This window comes from Arachis duranensis, chromosome 6 (assembly GCF_000817695.3).
Source record: "Arachis duranensis cultivar V14167 chromosome 6, aradu.V14167.gnm2.J7QH, whole genome shotgun sequence".
In the NCBI taxonomy this organism is placed as follows: Eukaryota; Viridiplantae; Streptophyta; class Magnoliopsida; order Fabales; family Fabaceae; genus Arachis; species Arachis duranensis.
In genome coordinates this window covers 55,080,284-55,090,875 of record NC_029777.3, presented here as the reverse complement: position 1 = coordinate 55,090,875, position 10,592 = coordinate 55,080,284, and positions in this window count along the sequence as shown.

Here is a 10,592-nt window from a genome sequence, read left to right as displayed (position 1 = left end):
GTGTTTGTTAAGAATGCTAAATCTGCATAATGCTTGTTATCCATCACTTAGCTAAATTTTGTTTTGTTTTCCCATAAGCTTGAATAAAAGAGAATTATTTGAATTGAAAAGTAAATATCCAATGTTGCATAAGTAGAGTGGAAGTTAATGGTGGTATATGTGTTGGATTAAATGCATAACTCATGAAATAATTGCTACATAATATCATTTTCATTAAAGTGTGAGCTAGCTTGCTATTATAAAGGTTCTTATCAATAAAGAAAAAGCCCTTGAGAACAAAAATAAAGAAAAGGAAGAAGAAAAAGCCAATGTGGCAAAAAAAACAAAGAATAAAGGCTGGACACCAATAGCTTGGACCCTAGGACACATGCCTGTGGTGTTCTTGTACTAGGATATGCTTGGATAAGTAAATTCTGAGGGGTATTTCAAAACCCGGTCACTTAGATCAACTAATTTGGGATGGCCAATTGAAAGTCCACAATAAAGAGCAACCTAGATACAGAACATTTAGTTATCCAAAGAGATGCTGGGCATCAATGATGCTAGGAAGAAATAGTGAGCCATGTGTCTGTGGTGGAAAGAATAATAAGAAAAGAAAAATAAGCTTGTTAAGCATTATAAGAAAAGAAAAGTTAGCAAGGGAGTAATTAAAAAGTAAGTCTTATAACAGCAAGTTTAGCAAGCCTTTGAGGAAAAATGTATACTATGTAACAGCAACAATAATTGAGTTATCATTGTCTGCATAAAGACTCCATAAATCAAGTTCTGCTATATGCCTAATAAGGATATGTGTTCTTTTCTTGTTCACTTCATTTTCTCTTAATTTTGATGCTTGCTTGGGGACAAGCAAGATTTAAGTTTGGTGTTGTGATGACAAGTCATCATATACCCTTTTTTTAAGCTAATTTCACTTGCTTTACTAGTCTTTATGCACTTTCTTGCATCCTAAGTAAGTGATTTAGAATGAAAATGCATAACTTCTTTAAATCAAGCAACTACCATTAAATTGATGCTAATTCATGAGGTTTAAGCTAATTTTAATTGAATTTTAATTGATTTATAAGCCTTGTGAATTTAGTGATACTTTGAGTGGTTGTTTTGGTTTATTGTAGGTGAAGAAAAGAAGAAAAAAAGAAAGCGTGGCTTAAGAAAGCGTGGCCCAAGAGAGAAGAAGTGTGGAGGAAGCAAGCATTGCCCTCCACAAGGGCACACTGCCCTCTAGGAGGGCAACATGAGTAAACAAGCCTTGAGAGGCAACACTGCCCTGCCCACGACAAGGGCAGAGCACAAATTGGTGCCATGGATCAAGGAGAGCAAAAACATTGCCCTGCCCTCCTCAAGGGCAATATCGGGCTCATCAAAGGAAGAAATCCAAAGAAAAAGCTCACCAATGCTTGCCACAAGGATCGAACACGGCACCATGAGGAAGCAAGGAACTAGGCCTAATTTTGGTGCTAAGAAAACCAAGAAAAATAAGCAGCGTGTGCATTGCCCGAGTTTCGAACACGGGGCTTCAACTTTGGAAACATTGCCCTGCCCTCCGCAAGGGCAGGGCAGCATCTTGTGGTGCACGGCCAGCGCACCAGATTGGCGCACCAAGGGAAGTCTCGGCAGCAACAGCACGCACGCACGGGCATCATTCTGGCGCACAAAAAAACTCTGCCCTGCCCTTGTGCCCTCCACAAGGGCAGGGCAGCATTCTACAGCACCAACACGCACACACCAAGGCACCAACGGCCACACGCACCATTTTCTGCCCTTCCCTCCACAAGGGCAGGGTAGCCTCCTGGATGCAAATTGTTTTGGGCTAAAAATTGAATTAAAAATCCAATTTAATTCATTTCTTCACCAAATCAAAAGCCCATCCAAATCCCAAGATCCAAGAATAGAAAGTGTATAAATAGGATATAGTTTGATGTAATTAATCCCTTTTCCTTTACTTTTGAACTTTGATATTTTTTTTGAGCTTTGAATCTTTATTTTTTTTTTTTTGAACTTTGGAACTTTCTCTTGGAGACTTCACTGAGATTTCAGAGAATTGGGGAGGAGAATTGATCTCTCTTCTTCCTCGTTCTTGCTTGAGCATTTTTATTTTTCTTGTTTGAGTTTTGGGTGTGAAGAATTGAGGAAATTCTGTCTCAATCTCCATTCAAAATCTCTTTAATACCTCTTCTGCATAATTGAGTTCAATTTCATTTCCTTTACTGCTTCTTCTTTAATTTCTTGTTAATTACTTTGTGAACTTGAATCTGGGAAGGCAATTGAGATCTAGAGAAGACAAGCTCCAAAAGCTCGAAGCTGATCTCAAAACTAGAATTACTCAATCCAGTCAGGAGGATAATTCCCGCAAGGACCAAGACCCATTCACCAAAGAGATCATGAAGGCCAAAATCCCAAAAAACTTCAAACCTCCCAATATGACTTTATATGATGGCACATCAGATTTCAGCCATCATCTTAGCAACTTCTGAAGCAGAATGTATCTCACCGATGCCTCAGACGCAACTCAGTGCAAAGCTTTCCCGACCACCTTAACAAAGGCAACAATTAAATGGTTTGACAATCTGCCCCCCAAGTCCATCTCAAGCTTTGACGACTTAGCCAAAAAGTTTCTAGCCAGATTCTCCATCCAGAAGGACAAAACTAAATACGCCCCAAGTCTACTATGGATCAAGCAAGGAGATCAGGAAAGTCTTCGTAGCTACATGGAAAGATTCAACAAAGCATGTCTGGACATTCAGAGTCTGCCAACCTAAGCAACCATTGTGGGTCTCATTAATGGCCTATGAGAGGGACCTTTTAGCCAATTCATATCAAAGTAACATCCCACATCTTTGAATGAAGTACAAGAATGAGCAGAAAAATACATCAACATGGAGAAAAACTCTCAACTAGGAGAAACCCCAAAATCTAGATTCTCCAACTCCTCCCGAGATAAAGACAAAGATTCCAAGAAAAGAGATTATCTGCATGGAGAGAAGATTAAGAAATACCACAATTACACCCCTCTCCAGGTGTCTCTTGTGGAATTTTACAGAGAAGTATGCCACACGGAGAATATTCCACTACCCCGTCCACTTAAAAGCAAAAAGGGAGGAGGAAATTGGACGGAATATTGCGAATACCATCGAATCTATGGACATCGCACCAACGAGTGCTTCGACTTGAAGAATGTCATAGAGAAATTGGTAAGAGATGGGAGACTAGATCGGTACCTAGCCAGTAAGACAGATGAGCCCAAAAAGAGAAGAAGAGACGAAGAGGTTGGCTGAACAGAACGACCACCTCATACCCCGAAGAGGCATGTTAACATGATACATGGGGATTCACGGGAGGAGGAATCTCCAAATCATCTCGCAAAAGACACCTCAAAGAAGTATACCACGTCGGGGGAGGAGAAGAGGCACCCGACCTCCCTACTATCACCTTTACTAAAGTGGACGCAGCTGGCATCATCTCAGGACATGACGATCCTATGGTCATCACTATCATGTTGGCCAATGCTAATCTACACCAAACACTGGTGGACCAAGGAAGCTCGGCCGACGTTTTATTCAAAACAGCCTTCGACAAACTCGGCCTAGAAAAAAAAGAGCTCAGAGCGTATCCAGATAGCTTATTTGGACTTGGAGACACCCCAATCCAACCACTTGGTTACATCTCGCTACACACAGCCTTTGGAAAAGGGAACCGGTCTAGGACCCTCAACATAGACTACATCGTGGTCGACGTGAACTCAGCCTACAATGCCTTAATAGGTCGGACAACTCTAAACAAGCTCAGAGCGGTAGTCTCAAATCCACACCTATGCATGAAGTTTCCAACTGTAGAAGGGATCGCTACGATAAAAGGACACCAGAAGACGGCCCGCCGCTATTACAACGAAAGTCTAAACCTCAGAGGCAAAGGAGAAGAAATCCACACCATCGAACTCGGAGGAGTTCGAGGTCGAGAAGAATTCCGTCTAAAACCAGAAGGCGAGCTAGAAAAAGTCCAGATTGGAGATGTCCCGGACAAAACAACCAACGTTGGCACAATCCTTAAAGAAGATGTAAAAAAGTCCCTCATACAGTTCTTAAAGGATAACGTCGACCTCTTCGCATGGAAAGCCACAGACATGCCGGGCATAGACCCTAAGCTAATGTGCCATAAACTAGAAGTATATCCAGGGTCTCGGCCAGTACAACAAAGGCGTAGAAAGCTTGGACCAGAAAGATCCCAAGCTGTCGAAGAACAGGTACAAGCCCTACTGGAAGCAGGATTCATCAGAGAGGTCAAATACCCATTATGGCTAGCCAACGTGGTCTTAGTGAAAAAATCAAATGGGAAGTGGCGGATGTGCACCGACTACACTGATCTCAACAAAGCCTGCCCAAAAGATCCCTATCCGCTCCCAAGTATCGATACTCTGGTGGGCACCTCCTTTGGTTACAAGTACCTCTCATTTATGGACGCTTATTCAGGATACAATCAAATCCCAATGTATTCGCCTGATCGAGAAAAAACTTCATTTTTAACTCCCAAAGCAAAATACTGCTACATCGTCATGCCCTTTGAACTAAAAAACGCAGGAGCTACCTACCAAAGGTAAATGAACAAAGACTTCACATAGCACATCAGAAAACTAATGGATGTATATGTAGATGACATGTTAGTAAAAATACAAAGCGAGGAGTCGATATTGTCCGACCTCGCCCAAGTATTCAATACCATAAGAAAACATGGCATGCGACTTAATCCTACACAGTGCACCTTCGCAGTAGAGGCTGGCAAGTTCTTAGGTTTTATGCTCACACAAAGAGGAATCGAGGCAAACCCAGATAAATGCCAAGCTATACTCGACATGAAGAGTCTGACATGTGTTAAAGAGGTACAACAACACAATAGAAGATTGGCACCCTTGTCTAGATTCCTAGCTGGATCAGCAATAAGATCCCTCCCCTTCTATGCCACCCTATGGAAGGGAAAATGTTTGAATGGACGGCGGAGTGCGAGCAAGGCTTCTAGGATTTCAAAAGATTCCTAGGACAACCACCTATTCTAACCCGGCCACGGGAAGGAGAACCGCTTGTATCGTACCTTGTGGTAGGAAATTGGGCAGTACCTTCGGCACTGATCCAAGAAGACGACAGTGGACAACAACCAACTTCATCAACAAAGCACTACAAGGGTCCGAACTGAACTATCAAAAAATAGAAAAATTCGCCTATACTCTCACACTAACATCTCGACGACTTCACCCATATTTCCAAGCCCACACCATCAGGGTTTAGACCAACCAGCCCAAAAAAGGCAGTTTACAGAAAATAGATTTAGCAGGAAGAATCTTGCAATAGGCAGTCGAGTTGTCCGAATTCGACCTTCAGTATGAAGCTCGGACAGCCATCAAATCACAGTATCTGGCCCACTTTATTTCAGAGTTTACGGACACCCTAGAAATCCCTACAAAATGGAATCTCTACGTAGACGGTTCCTCAGACAAAACTGGAAGTGGCGCAGGCATGATAATAGAGAGCGATCAGGGAACGTAAATCGAACTTTCACTCAAATTCGGGTTCCCTGCTTCAAATAACCATGCTGAATATGAAGCACTACTAGCTGGTTTGAAGCTGACTAAGGAGGTTGGAGCTGAAAAGCTTACCATCTTCAGCGACTCACAAGTAGTCACCTCACAAATAACAGGGAGCTATCAAGCCAAGGATCCCACCATGAAAAAGTACTTGGACAAAACCAGGGAACAGCTCAGACAACTCAGGGAATATGAGGTCCGCCACATACCTCGAGAACAGAATACTCGAGCTGATGCACTCTCAAAACTAGCCAGCACCAAACAAGGGGGCAACAATAGAAGCCTCATCTAGGAAATGTTGCAGAACCCGTCAATCTCGAAAGAAGAAAAGGTCCTAGCCATAACAGGTCTAGATCAAGGATGGATGACTCCCATAATTAACTACCTCAAAACAGAAACACTCCCTACAGATAAGAAGGAGGCAAATAGGTTAAAATGGGAGGCACAATACTACACCATCATAAACAACACTCTATACAAGAGAGGGATTTCAACACCATTGTTAAAATGTGTGCCGACTTCCAACATAAAGGAAGTTTTAGAAGAAGTACACAGTGGCATCTGTGGCAACCATCTCGGAGCACGGGCTCTTACCAAAAAAGTACTCTGGGCCGGATTCTATTGGCCGACTCTACAAAAAAAGTAATAGAATTCGTAAAGACATGTCCACCATGTCAGAAACATGCCAACTTTCACATCGCCCCACCAGAGGAGCTTATCAGCGTAACGTCACCCTGGCACTCGACCTTCTTGGTCCCTTCCCTCAAGGATCTGGGCAAGTCAAATTCCTCATTGTGGGCTAGACTATTTCACAAAATGGATTGAGGCAGAACCCCTAGCTAATGCCACTGCCCAAAGAAGTCAAAAATTCCTGTATAGAAACATCGTCACAAGATTTGGGGTTCCATACTCCATCACCACAGATAATGGCACTCAATTTATAGATGCAGGCTTCAGGAAATTGGCGGCCGATTTGAACATAAAACACTAGTTCACATCCGTGGAACACCCCCAGGCCAACGGACAAGCAGAAGCTGCTAACAATGTCATATTAGCCGGGTTAAAACAGAGATTACAGGATGTAAAGGGAGCCTGGGCTGAAGAGCTCCCGCAAGTCCTATAGGCATATCGGACAACTCCGCACTCTACCACAAGGGAATCACCTTTCCGATTAGCTTATGGAATGGAGGCAATGATCCCAGTGGAGGTCGAAGAAGGATCACCCAGAGTGATCCACTACAGTGAAGAGGCCAACTCCAAACTTCAAAGGGAAGAACTCGACCTACTTCCAGAAATTCGAGAAAGAGCTCGGATTAGGGAAGAGACAGTAAAACATCGAATGGCTTCAACATACAATCAAAAGGTAGTGCCGCGAGGTTTTGCCGAGAATGACCTCGTCCTAATCCGAAATGACATCGGAACAACTCGACCTGGAGAAGGAAAGCTGGCAGCAAACTGGAAGGGACCCTACCGAGTCATAGAAGTACTCGGAAGAGGCTACTAGAAGCTATCCAAACTCGAGGGGCGAGAGCTCCCAAGGTCATGGCACGCCTGTAACTTAAGAAGGTACTACAGTTAGGAGATAGAAACGGATCTTAGGATGAGGTACACTCTTTTTCCTTAAAAAAAGGTTTTTTAACGAGGCACCAAGCCAAGATCCATGAAATACCTAACTTAGAGGGGTAAAACTCCCACATATTTTATTTGTATACCTAACGCAAAATTTCATCGCCCGATTAAAAAGCTACAGATTAGCAAAAGTGAAAACTAAATTCACTGCCCGATCACGATAAAGACCAACAAAGATGAAAACTGAATTCATCAAAGGTCGACCAAGCGAGGATCAAACCCAATTTCTACAAAATCAGCAAAGATGAAAAGCGACAAAATAGATTAAATGCAAGAAGTTATCGAAAGTGACCTATAGGAAAGGACCTGACGAGGTCTTAATAAAATTGGGTTGTTAAAAAATAACTTAAAAGACGGACCGCCATGAAGAAGTCAGACCAATCGACCACAAATAACCAAAGTTATAAAAAGTAAATTCCTGGAAAGAGGCCTGGCTAGCCCTAAAAAAGAAGGATTACTAGAAATAACTTAATAGGGACCGACATGATGATGTCGGCCCAAACTAAAAAAGTTATAAAAAGTAATCCATAAAAGAGACCTGACCCAGGTCTAAAGAAACTGGATTACTAAAAATAACTTAAGAGGGAACGACACGATAAAGTCGGCCCAAACTAAAAAAGTTACAAAAAGTAATCCATAAAAGAGACCTAACCCAGGTCCAAAGAAAATGGATTACAAGAAATAACTTAAAAGGGACCGACATGATGAAGTCGGCCCAAACTAAAAATAACTTCAAAAAAGAAGTTGGACAACAGAAGACAGGCACTACAGGGAACCCAAGTCGGACCAAGAATGCCATGACCTCAAGAAAATCAAACTGCCAACACCACATCAGCAAATGCAAAAAAGAATAAGCTACACAAAGCTAGACAAAAAACAAAAACACTAAGAGGATCAAAAGAGATTGGACAACAAAGCCCCAACACTGTCAAGATCCCCTAAAGCTTTCAAAAAAGATGCAGACTAGCATATCGCAAAAAGAAACAAAGTCATCATCATAATCAAAGCTCAAGAGGCCACCGAAGTCGACCCCAAGAGGCTTGAAAAACTACCTTTGTTTTTTCAAAGTAAAGTTGCTAAGAAAGCAACTAAAGTATCTAGAAGTTCAGACAAAAAAACTACAAAATAAGAGAATTCAAAAGCCCAAAGGCCGGGCTATACACAAATACATCATAAATAATCAAAGAGGATCCAGAGATTTCCCAGTAGCAACATCCCGAGGTGAAGGAGGATGGGTTTGAAGAGGCACCGCATCTACCGTCCCATCATCCCGGTTCAGGATCTAAACATCAGGATCAGACTCAAGCTGAGCGACCTCAGCTGCCTGAGTTGAAGAAGGCAGTGCAACAGAGGCTTTGGTAGCAGGAACAGCAGGTGGGTCGACTTCATCATCATCAGGCTCATATGGGACAATCTTACCATCTTTTACGATGTTGTCCAAGCTGAAAAGAGTAAGGTCAAGATCGGGCTCAGGAAGTCGAACTTGATCCCTTAGATTCTCTTAAGTAGCATTTACGCTGCCCACGAGATGACCCTAGAGCTCGGCATAATAAGCTCGAGCAGACTCCAACTCCTCCCTAAGACCCATCATCTCCCTGTAAGTCGTAACATAGCTATCCTTATGCTTCAAAGCCATATCTTCAGACAACTTGGCAGAAGCCGCCAAGGCAACAGCCCTAAGTCTTTCCCCCTCCAACTCTTTCTCCAACTTGGCCACTTTCACCTCAAGCTCCTCCTTCAAGCCCTTAATCCGAACAAATTCTGACTTGGCCTCCTCCATAAAGGCCTTTGTAGCATGGATAGGAAGATCTTGAGCAGTCTGGTATAAAGCTGCTCCCATGTGTGCCAGTTTAACGCCACTCTGAGTGATAAAATCCCAATGATCGATGAAAAATGGATACATCATCAGTAGGCATGACACCATAAGGAGCAATTAATTGATCAACAAACCCGACAGCATCGAAATCGGGGGCATCCAGGTTGAAGGGCTCAACAGTCCTCGGCCTTTTTGAAGAATGAACGGCAGTAGGAGAAGCGGCAGCAGCAGAAGCCTGGGGAGGATCAATCAGGTGAATCCGAGGAGTAAGAATCATCTTCCTCGGCCCAGAAGAGCTCGATATTGGATGTTTTATAGGAATGTGAGAGGATCCTTCCCCGATCGCCTTGGCCGAGATGTTCTGGGTAGCTGTAGCCTTCCTCGCCTTTTTAAAGGCTTTCATGGAATAATTGGTCTTGGCCATCTCTGAAAAAAAAATCAAAACAAGTTACAAACTGGAGGAAAAGAAGTAAAAACAAACAAAACATAACAAAAGAAGTTGGTCACTACCCAGTTCGGCTTGGACAAGAGAAGGGTCCCCCAAAAATCTCTTTGTGTCAAAATGGGGAGGTTCCCCTAAATATCCTCCAACACAGTTACAAAGGCCTGCTCGACCTCATCAAGCATCTCCCATGAGTATCGAGACACTACAACATTCTTTTGCCAACACAAAGGGAAAGCAGGTTCACTATTCGCCTCTAAGAAAAAAGGTCGAGCTCCCTTAATAGCTCAAACCTTGAAAAAGTAGTTCTTAAAGTCCCTAAAGGACTCATCATACATGGAAAAAACTTTGTGCCCTTGGGCAGACCTGAAAGAAACCTAAGAAGATTTCTTTTTGGTAGTCCCAGGCTTGGTCAGAACAAAGAGATATAGAAAGAGAGTTTGAGAAGGTGTGACGTCTAACTCTTGGCAGAGCAACTGAAAGATCTTGATAAAACCCCAAGAGTTCAGACGGAGCTGGGATGGAGCAACGTTACACGACCACAACAAGTCAGTCTCGAAGGAATTAAAAGGGAAAGTAATGTTCATCTGGCTGAAAAAATAGTCATAGGCATAAAAGAATGGACGCTCCCCTTGAACCAAGGTCGGGAAACAAACCCTCTCATCAGAATCAGGTGCTACAAGCTCATAATCTTTCTCCTGGGCATGACTACTATAAATCCTATGACATTTTCTCAGCTTTGCACATAACTTAGCATTTACCACGGAGACACACATCAACACGAGGGAGTCCAGCCAGTCGGACATACCCTCAGGAATCTTGGAAGACGTCTCAACAATATTTTTGCGAGAAGACATGGCCAACTAGTCCTACACCATGAAAAAAAAATGGATTACTAACCAAAACAGCTCGGGCGACATGAAAACATCTCGGACAAACATGACTTCGAGTATACAAACAGTAAAAGGAAAACCCCAAGACGTACATCAAGGTACTGGGGTATCCTTTGGAGGAAGTGATATAGTAAGGGCTCAGAAAAAATCTACAAAGCTAACATCCCAACAAAACTCTCAGCAAAGAAAATAACCATCTTCCAACAAGCAACGTCCCGAGAAGAAAAAGACGAAAATCAAAGC